General features: G+C 47.5%; 1 pseudogene; it reads right to left on the reverse strand.

Annotated features, from left to right (window-relative positions):
- Positions 1 to 414: 414 nt before the first annotated feature.
- Positions 415 to 10,796, reverse strand: LOC116906621 (annotated as a pseudogene).
- Between the last annotated feature and the right edge of the window lie 1,198 nt (positions 10,797 to 11,994).

The raw sequence follows: 11,994 nt of genomic DNA on the forward strand, positions 1-11,994 counted from the left end.
TGGACGCTGCCATGCTTCCTGCCGTGATGATAATGGACTGAACCTCTGAACCTGTAAGCCAGCCCCAATTAGAAGGTTTCCTTTTTAAGAGTTGCCTTGGTCATGGTGCCTCTTCACAGCGATGAAACCCTAACTAAGACAGAGGTGAACTATGTGCTTCTTGTAAAGACAGATTCCATGTAGTGAGAACGGGGAGAGGGAGGAAGAAGGAGGAAAGAAGGAAGGAAGGAAGGGGATAAGGAAGGGGGAAAAGAAGACTCTTTTTCCTACAACGCCTCACTTAGGCTTTATTGCCCCAGTCCGTTTGTTCCCAGAATGACTCTTTTCCTATTTACGTGTGTGAGCGTTTGCCTGCATATGGTAAGCGAACCACTGGTGAGCCTGGTGCCAGAGGAGACCATTGGAGGCTGTGGAACCCCCTAGAACTGGAGTTACAGACAATTGAGAGCCTTCATGATGGTGTACCTGGGCCTCATTCTTAGAAAGTTTCTTTCTTCTTTATTTTTCTTGTATGGAAACTCTTATGTGGACCCAGCTGGAGCCCGGGTCCTCTGAAGAGAGACTGTGGTGTGGATTTTCACAAGATGGTCAGTGAATTCCTGGTAAGGAGACTTGGCAAACACAGCCTCTTTCCAGAGGTCGGGGGTCAAGTAGCTGCAGGTCTTGAAGATGACATCGAAGGCAGCCTTGGCAAAGTTGTCAGGGTGGCAGTGCAGCCCCTGGCTGGTGTGCAGCAGTCATCTATACTGGCTTCTTGGGCACAGGAGCAGAGACAATGCCAGTGCCTCCAGGGGCAGGGATGAGCGCACCAACACAGAGCCACGGCGCCTGTCGCCTTGCATGGAACAGCTTGCCAATCTGTTCCCTCAGTAGCCTCTCCACACAGGGATGATGGAGAACTTGGCCAAGATGATGTCCCCTCAGATGACAATGGCTAACTTTCTGGAGCATTCAACACCAAGACCAGCATTGCCACTGAAGTCCCCAATAGCATCAAAAGCCTTGAACCTGGCCCCCTGGCCAGTCAGAGTCTGCTTCTGCACCAGCAGGATCTCCAGAACCTCGTCCTTTTGGGATGTGCCCAGGAAAAAGTCAATAATCTCAGATTATTGACTCCTTAATGAGCCAAGAGAACAAATGGATCTCCTCTAGGGACTTGATCTTCATGTCCTTAACCTGGGGGCCCAGCTTGGTGGCAGGGATACACTCCTTGTCTTTGGCTTTACTTTCATGATCCCAGGGCCTTGACCATAACCAAAACCTCAGCCATGACCGAAAGCCCGTAAGACCACTGCCAAATCCTTCATAGAAGCCACTGTGGCCTCCTAATGCTGGGCCACTGCATACTCAGGGCTCTCCCTCTTGCTGTATTCTGTCATCTGCCATTTGGTTGGTTGCTTGTTTTCCCAGAGAAGAAGCCAGAAAGTTTCTTACATGCCCACCGTGAGCCAGCGACTGCACTAACTGCTGATCAGTCAGAGAAGCTGAGCCTTATTTGGTCCCCATGCTCCCCTGAAGATTCACCCCAGAACCTTTAAGGGCCAAAGAGAAAGCGTAAGTCAGGGAAGCTCCAGAAGCTTCTTCCTGAGACCAGGAAGAGCAAGGCATGGGGACTTCACAAAGCCATCAGGTTCTGAACATACGCAAGGTCAGGCAACACTAACCTCCACACCGTAGGAGTTGAGCTGTGTCAGGAAACAAAGACGAGCAAAGCTATCTCCGTGCAGTGGTGCGGAGGACCGTTTAGGTAGATAATAGGAGTGGCAGAAACTAGTGCAGTCTCAATGTGTTAGAATCCAGCTCTAACTACAATAGGCAGTCATTTCTGAGCGCCTCAGGCCGTGTCTTCAGCTCTCCTCTCTATAGCCTCTAGCATTAAAGAACACACAATGAGGTTTGTTACGGTAAAACATAAAAAAGGGCAGAACGGTTCCTGCACATCTCTGGCGGGCACTCTCTCTCTAGTTCCGGCTCCCGCAGGCCAGCACTAATTTATGTCAGCGGCTCCACACTGCCCCCCACGTATTCTCTGACCCAGGCGGTCTGAGCCATTCCAGCGGGCACCCCCCTCTCACTCTCAGCTCCGCCCCATCTCACTCAGCTACGGTCTGAGCCTGGCAGCAATCTCTCTAGGCGGGGTAGGTTTCCACCACATCAGGCATACACATCCCAACTTCAAGGCGGGTCCCGTGCATCCCGCCACCATACACGCTCTTGAACTCAAATTAAGTCACCACATGAAAGGACACACCACATAATAACCTCTGATCCAATTGGTTAGATGTAATTTTCCCATCTAGACAGCACAAAATCCTGTACACACCCATCCCTTAAAAATAGTCATAATAACCTGTGTCTATGTGCTCCCGCCCCATGTTCTCCCACCTCCCTCTCTTCGCTCCCGCCCCTCTCCCCTCCCCTAAAACTTCCCGCCCATCCTTCCTTCTCGTCCAATGACAGGCCTCGTTTTATCTTGTCTGCCTTCACCTGTATAATGACATCAACCTACAGAGGTTAACCTGATTTGAGTTGGGAGATGCTAGGAAACTGAGAAATAATCCTTTTTGGAGTTGGACTTCACTCTTTCTCTGCCTGATACCGGCAGAGATGAGGTAATGGGAGACCGGGAGGCATTGGTAGGATCACCCCATAGTGAAAGACAAGACCGAACAACGTAGATGAGGACATAGGGTCTTGGTCACCTGTGGGTAGACGTGACATTTTCTGTAAAGTTGAACTTTGAATAATGTTCACAAGTAACACTGGGCAGTATTCAGTTGAGTACAAAGACTCAGGCTTGCAAGAAGAAAATGCCATTGATATCTGTTTCACGACAATGTACTTTTCACCCTTGGAAATAGCTAAGATGGCTAATTCTATATTTTAATCGCACTTTAAAAAGCTAAAGTATAGTTGCCTGAGGGAACTTCCGGTCTCACAGAAGAGGAGCATGAAGTGCGCACCGCCCCTCCTGTTGGGAACTGGTTCTAGTGCTCTGTCTTATTTTGGCTCCCACGAGCTGCACTTCAGACCTGAGGTCCCTGCCTCCAGCTAGCTCCTATTGATAATAAAGATTGCCTTATAGCCTTCGGCTGGGCAGGGAGACTGGGCGGGACTTTTAGATTGTGTGGGCAAGGGACCAAGCGAGGGAGAGGAGAGAGGAGAATTGCCATGATGTGGAGAGAGAAGGATCAGATTTAAGAACTGCAGGAGAGAAAGCATCTAGCAATGTAGATGGGAAAGGAATGTGGCCCTACGAGGGGTTGGGGGATTCAGGGGTGGCTGCTCAGACAGTAACAGGGCAGCAAAGATTAAATATAGACTTAGAAGGTGTTAAGCCGGGAATATGTGAGGGAAGTGTGTGCTAACTTGCTTACCTCACAAGTAGGAAGACTTAATTCAATCCCTGGAATGTATACAAACATGACCTGTGTCATGGCAATGCTGTAATCCCGTGCCGTAAGAGAAGACAGGAGGATCCCAAGGGGTTGCTGGTCAGGCAGTCTGGACTAATTAGGAAAGTCCAGGCCAAGGAGAGATCTGATGTCAAAGGAGATGATGTCTGAGTGCACTCCATGTTTTCTTCCAGCCTTCATATGCACCTTCATGCATATGCACATGCACTCACATGGATGAAAATCAAATAATACTTAAGGCTCCTGAAGTCCGTAACTTCAGTAGATTCAGCAAGTAAATACTACAGGAAATCCCTCATAGCATCCTCTTCCCACTGCCCTGTGGCTCGAGCACCTGCTCACTTCTTCCATACAGGATGGAAGATGCAGCATTGAGACCCAACGCCGTGTCTCCAGATTGGGATAAATGGCTTGGTTTCATCTACCTGGAGGCTGTTAATACCATGCAGTCACCGGAAGCCATCTGCTCAGAAGAACACCCATACACATAAAAATAAACAAATACTTTTCAAAGATGTGGGGGTGTGTATTTATGATTCTAGCACACAGGGAAGTCAGGAATAAGAGCTGAAGGACACCTCGGGCTGTGAGGAAGACACTGCTCAAGACAAAGGAAGACCAGACCCCCTTCCATCACTATTCCCCAGAGCAAAGAGCGTCAGTCCACTTGTTTTGATCACATATTGGGCAGCACCGTGCTAGCCCCTAGGTCATAAGGACAGGAAATAGCCACAATTTTAACACCATCAGCAAGTGGCTCTCCCTGGGAGGTCACGGATACAATGTATCTCCAGTCACAGATACAGGCAGACATTCTCCTCCAGAGTGATCTGTGTTAACTCCCACACTTGCCAGGCAAGTTCAGTTTCAATGGGGAGAAGACATTTGGGGATGCTAAGAAACACTTTTAGATTGCCTCAAAGAGAGAGGCAAAAGCATTGTGAGGACCAGGCAAGAGGTAGTCATGCTTAGACCCCAAAGATTCATAGCTGGCCACCTCCTCTGACACAGTGAGGGAGGACTTGTCATCAGAAACGAAAAGAATGAGAGTCAGCACAGGATCCAGGTGAAGCATCTAGCCTGGCTCTCTGATTCTCCTGGGTCCAGCAGTGACAAGATACTGTCATTTCCACCACAGACCTCTGTACTAGTACATGTGCTCACATAAATGTCTCCACTATTGTTATTCCTGGTCCCTTCTCTCGAGAGTTCCACCTACACTCCCAGTAGCATCCACACTATGAACTCAACTCTCCAGTCTTACTGGAGTCTGCCCCCTCCCCTTGCCCAGTGTAGCACCAGCCCTGGTCCTAGCAGTAAGCCCTGCTGTTAACATTGTCAGGCATCTGAACCCTTTGTCTTTGGGTTTTTAATTTGCACTGCATGTACCCAGCACCCAACAATGAGGGCATCTGTTACAAATCTATTATTAGCAACGAATGCCAGTCACATCATCTTGTACAAAGAGAATATTGAGAGTGAAACGTTTGGTCACTCACAGACACATGGCAGCCTAGAACAAGGAGCTTTGTCCAATGCGGGACTCTAGGTGACACAGGGGCAGGGAGGTCTGCGGTTTGGGGGAGGAAGTATGCAGAAGACAAAACAATGTAACTTTCCGTAGTTCCTTCTGCTTTGGCACTCCTGGGAAGTGGATACATTCTGTACATCGCCTACAAAGTCCGGCTGCTTGCCAGGGAGAGAGGGCCAAAGGACTCTTGAAGAACACTCAGGGAGCTTGGGTGCGGTACAGAGTCAGATGCACATGCTTGGGGCTTGGCTCATGAAAGGTGCACTTTTGTCAGGATCTACCTAGCCAGCAATTACAGACCAAGTTAAATGACCACAAAGCTTTTGGCCACAGAGCTCAGAACACCTCAGGAATCTTGTCTATTCCACCAGCCCAAGCAGAGCAAGATCACTTAGGTTAGTTGTTGGGCTCCAGGGGCATTTTTTCCAACCCAAATAGACTATGTATAGAACACCCAGTATTTCTTGGGGTTGATGGATGAACTCTGACCTCTGAAAGCATGTGGGGTTTTTAAGATGTTTTAATTAGCTGATGACATTGAAAACCCCAAATATTTTTCATAAACTTTCAAGTTTCTAGCTTCTTCTGAAAACCAGAAAATGACAACCCTGTGACCATCATTCTCTGAAAACACCTGTCGGATGCCTCCTCTCTGGTCCCTCGGACAAGTGGGCAGGGACAGAGGCAGGAGGAGAGCCTTAGTTGAGGAGGTATTTACTTCCCTCGATGAACAATGAAGGTCAACAGGGCAGGGAGATTTGAGGGGGGAGGGGAGGGAGGGAGGGAGGGGGAGCAGAGCCCACATACTTTTAAGTATCAAAAGCTTCAGCCTCCCTCTTGCCAAGTTTGCCAACACAGAAGGATGTATCAAGTCCTCCCGCAACCTCACATCTTCAAATAACAAAACAGGATGAGGGCTGGGGATTTAGCTCAGCGGTAGAGCGCTTACCTAGGAAGCGCAAGGCCCTGGGTTCGGTCCCCAGCTCCGAAAAAAAAAAAAAAGAACCAAAAAACAAACAAACAAACAAACAAAACAAAACAAACAAAACAGGATGAACAGGGATGACCAGATGGCCCAGAGGGTAAAAGCACTGGCCATGAAGGCCCATTTGAGCTCAGTCACTGAAACCCACAGTAGAAGATAAGGGACTCTCCATAGTTGTTGTCTGGTGTCCCCACGCCTGTACACACACATGAATACACACAATCACATACACATATACACATGCAATCACACACACACACTCCACACACATACACAGGCAATCACACAACACACTCCACACACATACACATCACACACACACACATCACACACACATATACACATCACACACACATACACATCACACATACATACACATAAACATCACACACACAATCACACATACATACACATCACATACACATACACATCACACACACAATCACACACACATGAATACACACAATCACACCCACACACAATCTCACACAAACACACAATCTCACACATACACATCTCACACACACACATACACAATCACACACAATCACAATCACACACATACAATCTCACACACACATACACAATCACACACAATCACAATCACACACAATCACAATCACACACACAATCTCACACACACAATCTCACACATATACACAATCACACACAATCACAATCACACACACAATCACACATACATACACATCACACACAATCACAATCACACACACAAACAAATAGGAAAGGAGAAAGCAGTAATTATCAACAAGAAGAAACTAGCAGTAACAGAGGGATGGGGCATGCCGGAGCACACCTTTAATCCCACCACTTGGAGGCAGAAGCAATAGGAGATCTGTGAGTTCCAGCTCTGCCAAAGCTACATAGTAAGACCCGGTCTTAACAACAACAACAACAACAACAACAACAACAACAATAACTAATACTAAGAGTTAATGTCTGGAAAGGGGACTCCATAATGGAGCTTCTGTGTGTTTATCATCTATCATAAGGTAGACTTTTAAGTGACAAAAGTCTTCGAGGGTCTTCTACACTCCTGTAAGTAAGCTCAATAAACTCATTGTCCTATGCCGGTTCTGAGTAGAAGAACCCTTCCTTACTTGTTCTGGGATCAGTGGCTAAATGGCGTGAGCAGACAGGCATAAACTAGCAAAATCCACCTTGTGGAGGAGACCTGACCATAGAGGGCCATGAGACCTGGAGCCGAGGTATACTCCTCAAAGCCATGTAGACCTCATCTCTGAAAGGCCCAGTAAGCTGGGACCTCACCAGTGGCTAAGTCATCTGTGTGGCTAGATGTGTCACCTCTCAACACCGCTGAACACTGCCGTGAGCATCATTGCCTGGGCCTGTATTAGCTCCCTAACCTCCACAGGGCCCTCACTGATGTGAATGATGCAGCTCACTTCAGTTTAGGGAGAGGAAGACGCCAAGCCTGCATCGTCCATGAGCACAGAGGAGCCGTTTAAATGCCCTGTGCACGCTGGGAGCACAGAGCTCCAAGTTTCCTGGAGTTACAGTCTCCACTGGCCTTGCTGTACAGACTCCTGAGAGAGGGAAAGAATGATGGACGCTGTCTTCATTAGAGTGTCATTGCTGTGAAGAGACAACAACCAGGACAACTCTTATAAAGGACAGCATTTAATTGGGGCTGGCTTACAGTTCAGAGGTTCAGTCCATTAGCATCCTGGCAGGAAGCATGGTGACCTGGAGGCAGACAGGGTGCAAGACAGGGAGCTGAGAGTTCTACATCTCAATCAACAGGCAGCCGGAAGTGACTGAAACATACGTCCTCCGACACGGACACATACACTCCAGCAAGGCCACAGCTCCTAATAGTGCCACTCTTTATGGTGTCAGGAGCTGTTTGCCTGCTTCTCTGAAGCAGAGAGAGAGAGAGACAGAGACAGAGACAGAGACAGAGACAGAGACAGAGACAGAGACAGAGAGAGACTGCCTTCCAGGCTGAGTCAAGGCAGGTCACAGTCTGTTAGTAGATTTCCCAGCCTGCTGAAGTGCACCCAAGGTTCAAGGCAAGCGACTGAAGATTCGATTGACCTTGATGGAAAGAATAGGGAGGTTTTGGGGTGAGAATAAATGCCTTGTGTATATTTTAGCAATATTGTTTGTGTCAGCTTGTGGCTTTGCTCCCCACAGTACTGTAGTATAAGAGGCCGTGAGAAATACACTCGGGGCTGGTGTGGTAGTGGCTTGCAGCCCTCCCATATCTGTCTCTTGCATCCTTTTTTCTCTCTTTCCTACAACCTCCCCTTAGAGGACTGTTTGACTTCATATTGGCTGGACCAGTACAAATGGGCCAATGGGGGCCATTTTCTTTCAAACCTCCACAGATACAATATCTGTGAGATTCTTGGTTCTGATCCTTTTCTCTCATCTTACCTTCCCCATGAGTATCCAGGATTCACTTTAGATGAGTACTTCGCTGGGCATCTCAACTGGAACATCAATGATAAGTATCGTTGTCCTGATAGCATAAACCATAAACACCAGCTTCTTGGCTCTGGAGGCTGGAAGTCCTCCATCGGGGTACCAGTGTGATCCATGTCTTGTGAAAGCAATTACCAGATGGTTCCCCCTTCCTCTCTCCCTCCCTCCCTTCCAAATATTTATCGGTTTCTTTTTTTTATTTTATTGTGAAATAATTTAAGTTTGTAAAGAATTTCAGTAATAATACAAATGATCCCTATGTGCTACCGACCAGGGTTTATTTGTTCGTTTTTGTTTATCTTCGTTGGCCTGGAACTCACTGTGTAGACCAGACTTGAACTCACTGAGATCTCTGAGCACTGGGATTAAAGGGGTGTACCACCATGCCTGCCTGGAAGACACATTTCTTTAAGGTCTTAAACCCAGAAGCTTGGGGACACCCCAGGAATCACGGTGACTTTTTAGGAGTGGCAGTAGGTGTAGTGAAACTACCTGCATCCTTGTCTGTGTCTTCATCTAAGGTGACTCTAATGTTCCCCGCAAGACACGGCAGAGTGACCAGGACGTAAGGAGTAATTAATAATATAGCACACGTGGCCCTGAAACACGGGAAACGGTTATCATAACTCTTCAAGCTCCTTCAGATTAAGACTGATGCTTTTCCTTTTAATGTCTGTGGGTACTTTAATGTGTTCGGGCACTTCGCTTGCGTGTGTGTTCACTCTTAGCTTCCTGAGCAGCCACCTGAGCCACGTCTCCCACCAGGTGTTTTATTTAAAAGATAGCGCATGTGACACATTTAGCTCAGCTGTTTCTTACGATGCTGCCTTGTTTTCATTTGCTCAAATAGTTTCCAGTTGTTGATTCCATCGGTCATATTCATTGAGTCTTCAACATACAGAATAAAGAGTGAGGAAGGTAATGACCTGCTGTGTTGATCATTCCTGGGAAAGGACGTAAACTTTGAAGACAATAGGGCAGTGCTTCTCAGCCCTCCTAACGCTGCGACCCTTTAACACAGCTCCTCATGTTGTGGTGACCCCAACCATAAATTCATCTTTCTTGTTCTTCATAACTTGGCTACTGTTGTGAATCATAATGTAAATATCTGTGTTTTCTTAGGTGACCCCTATTAAAGGGTGGGTCAACCGCCTTAAAGGGGTCACAACCCACAAGTTGAGAGCCACTACAATAGGGTGTCTAGAGGGCCATTTGTAACAATAGTCAAGATGATGTCATCCCAGCAGGCCAGGCGAGAACACTTGCCATTTAAGAGGTTTCTCAGGTGGGAGAAGCAAATGCAGCAGACCCTCGATGTCCATACAACTGGATCCTGAGATCTTTGCAAAGCATTCATTCTAGAGCTTTCCTGAGTCTCCTTATCTGGAGCCAGGCTCCCCAGAGCCTCCATGTCTGATTTTCTTCACCCCAGCTTCGTGCCCTTCACTATTCAAGTGTGAACCCCACTAAGACTCCATGGTGCAGGCTGCAGGCCACTAATTTGGGGTTTTGGATAAGTCACTAAAATGGTGTTGAGAGGCCAAATCTTTTAAGTTCAGACTCCATCTAGAGAACCTGACCTAAGTTTGAACTCAGGTAAAGTAACAGGCTGGTACCTAGCATCGGTTTCCAAGTTGTCACCCCCAACAAAACCAGAGAGCCTAGCTCCAGCCTCTTGGCTAATCCCCCAAAAGATCAGTTTTTCCAGGTTACACCCTCAACAAGACCAGCTTCTCCAGGTTGCTCCCCCAACAAACCTGCACCCCAGGTTTTAAGCCCACCCCCTGCCTAACGACCACCAATGCAGGAGAAGAGAAATTAAGTTTATGATATGAGTCCCAGCACCAGCCAATTATGTTAAAGGCCACAGTAGCTTTACAATGAAATGCTTGCACACTAACCCCCTGCTTGCTGCTTACTATAAAGCCTCACCCAGATAGACATTTGGTGCTCCCCCGTGTGTGACAGTGGTGCACTGGGGGGTGAGGGGTGGTGGTGGTGAGCTAGCTCAAATAGAATAGAGACCCTGCTGTGAGTTGCAGCAGGTTGGCTCCTGTCTGTGTCTTGGGGGGAATCACTAACATTTCCCTGGCACAGCAGTGTTACCTCTTAGTAAATGTGGTACATCTATGAAGTGTACAGCGGGTCAGACATGCAGTGGTTCAGCAAGGCACACAGCACCTACTCCTGTTTGCTGGGCTGCCTGCTACGTCTCCATTTAATTGAACAGCATCGGTTCCAAATGTTCAGTCTGTTCTGTGACCCCAGCTGAGGGCACTAGTATCAAGCACACCCCTGAATCCACCCAACTCCCACCAACGCCAGCCTCTAGGCTCATCTCCAAACACATGTTCCTATCTGGCCATTTCTCTTTCTCTCTCCCTCTCCCTCTCCCTCTCCCCATCCCCCCTCCCCCTCCCTCTCTCTCTGTCTCCCCATAATGATGCTCATTTCCATGTCTGTGTGTGTTGCAGGATATTTGATCATATCATGAACCATGAGATTGTATTGGGTTGTTTTGGTTTGGTTTGGTTTTGTGCCTCTGTTTTTAGGTTTTGGGGGGTTTGTTTGTTCTGGGATAAAGCTGTTTCTAGTTGTGCCGTGGGTCAGCTTTAGCACACATCTTTAATCCCTCTGGCTGGAATACAGACACTCCTCTACAGCACGAGCCTTTAATCCCAAACAATGAAGGTAAAGTTAATTTGTAGAGGGAAGCACCCCATGTTTGAAAGTGATGTTCAATTGCGTGGCAAAGTGACAAATCAGAGAGATTTGACAGAAGAGGATTTGAAGGGAGAGAGCAGGAAGGCCAGGAGAGAACACTTGCATTTAAGAGGTTTCTCAGGTGGGAGAAGTGAATGAAAGTAGACACTCGTTGTCCACACAATTCGATCCCGAGATCTTTGCAAAGTACTCATGCTAGAGCTTTCGTAAATATCCTGAGTATTTTCACAAGAAGAGAGAGGAAAAGGAAGCTACTTGAGGGGCAGTGCAGAGACGAGAGAAGGCAGGTTTACTGGGACAGTGGCACAGAGACGGGTTGCAGAGAGAGAGCCAGCTAGACACAGGCGAAGACAGAATGGGCCACAGAATGAGAAGGAACCAGAAGATTAGAACAGACTGCCATGGTTAGTATGAAGCCAAGCAAAACAATTCAGAAGAAACTAAGAGAAACCAGATTGAATCAGTCAGCACGGAATGAGTTTTGAGCCAAAACAGCTGAGTTAGCCAGCCAGCCAGCCAGCGCTTAGTCCATAGTTTAAGTCTCAGAGGCAGAAAACGTTATAGGCCTGGATAGGATTGAATGGAGGCTAGAAGCTTCCAGGAGTAGGACTAGGTTAGCAGACAGAGGCAGTGAACCTTCAAGAATACAATTATACCAGGTGAGTAAAAGTCTCTTTAACGTGTGTGGCTCACTTGAAGATTACATCCAAAATGGCATCCTACAAATACAGCAGAGCCTCTCGTTCTCAAACCTGACTCTGCTTTGGCTTCCACACAGCCTTAGGAGGAGACAGGGTGTCTTCATATATCACTCTTCACGAGGGCTTCAGCCCCAAGAGTTAAAGTTGTCCACATTGTCAGTGTCCTTG

The sequence above is a fragment of the Rattus rattus genome, chromosome 8, assembly GCF_011064425.1.
Source record: "Rattus rattus isolate New Zealand chromosome 8, Rrattus_CSIRO_v1, whole genome shotgun sequence".
Classification (NCBI taxonomy): domain Eukaryota; kingdom Metazoa; phylum Chordata; class Mammalia; order Rodentia; family Muridae; genus Rattus; species Rattus rattus.